This window comes from Aplysia californica, unplaced genomic scaffold (genome assembly GCF_000002075.1).
Source record: "Aplysia californica isolate F4 #8 unplaced genomic scaffold, AplCal3.0 scaffold00508, whole genome shotgun sequence".
NCBI lineage: Eukaryota > Metazoa > Mollusca > Gastropoda > Aplysiida > Aplysiidae > Aplysia > Aplysia californica.
Genome location: NW_004797778.1, coordinates 113,312 through 114,678, shown reverse-complemented (window position 1 = coordinate 114,678; position 1,367 = coordinate 113,312). Strand labels below are relative to the sequence as shown.

Sequence of the window (1,367 nt, the reverse complement as noted above, 5' to 3'; positions counted from 1 at the left end):
TATATATATTCATAAGTGCAATTCTCCTGACAAGCACCACTCTAAAGAATCAGTAGGTTATTCTTTTCTTTTCGTCAGCCGTGGTCCTGTCAAAGAATATAATACTAGCAAAATTGACAGGTTCTTCGCCGTAAACGCTCAGGATAATATTTTGTGAGGAATTCGAGTCCCCAAAAGGAAAACCCAGTTCATAGAGTATAATAAATGATCCGTCTTTCAGTTAGGATTCTGATCCTACTCAACCTATGGTAATGAAGCTTCCCGGCTCATAAATGGTCTTACTTGTTGAGAGGGAGCTGTAAAATATTTGCAGTCCGTCAAAATACGTGATCCGAGACTTTCTAATGATGTCCTCCATTTTATTTTTTTTCTGCTGTGTCATCAGATTATTTGAACCCACAGGTTTTCTCGCGACTTGTCTCTTTAACCTCTGGTTTCTGAAGCTAGCATTCCTTTTTTTATTTCCAGAATAATCATTTATTACAACTTTCGAATCTCAGACTTTCTTTTAACACTATAACCTCCCCCCCCCAAAAAAAAAAAAAAAAAAAATTACACCTGGGTAGAAAATACAGTCCAACGACCTGGACTCTATTCCCATACCCTTGCTTTAGTTCTATGTTATATTGATACTGTCCAAGACATCCGCCTGTTTAAGACAAAATCTTTTCTCTTAGACTATGGGTGGCCGTCTTGGACAATTCGATAGTTATTAAGATACCAACAGGATTGATTATAAGAATTATGAACAGCACATAATGAATATTGCGATAGATATAGGCCAATACTAGAAAAGAAAAAAAACCCCACTTCTTCTTGTCCCAGTATAGCCAGGCCAGTCGTAATCATTTCTTAAATCCCAAGTCTGGATCACGTTGTTCTCGGCACGGAATCGAGACTTACTTTGCGAAGTACTTAAGTACCCAACACGTTTCCACATGCAAAGGAAAGCTCCCCCTTCAACCCCCCCCCCCTTTTCCTCCCCTCTCGCATATACTTCTGCCTGTTCTGCTATACAAATCTCGGCTTCCGTGTCAATAGACCAAATCTCAGTATTACAATAACTTGTTGTTTGTTGGAAAGAAAGCACTCTGGTGTGACCATCAATTGGGGTCATGAGACAGACATTGCTTTTCGCGGGACGCTAAAAAGTAGGACAATTGTTGTTGAATGAACCGCTAGAAACGAGCTATCTGTGGGAGTTATTTAATTTCAATAGCAGACACGAGCTCTATTCATTTGGAGAATTTTATGAGTCAAACAGAGATCTGCTGAATTGAGTTTTTCATTAACTTCGACGTGGGAAGTTTGTTGTTAGCAGTTTATGCCCCCTATCTCTCTCTCTCTCTCTCTCTCTCTCTCTCTCT

At 39.5% G+C, this 1,367-nt stretch overlaps 1 protein-coding gene across 1 annotated transcript in view; it reads left to right on the top strand.

Annotated features, from left to right (window-relative positions):
• The window catches only part of LOC101854742, a 24,661-nt gene that overhangs the window by 3,138 nt on the left and 20,156 nt on the right, over positions 1–1,367 (top strand). The window lies entirely within an intron of this gene.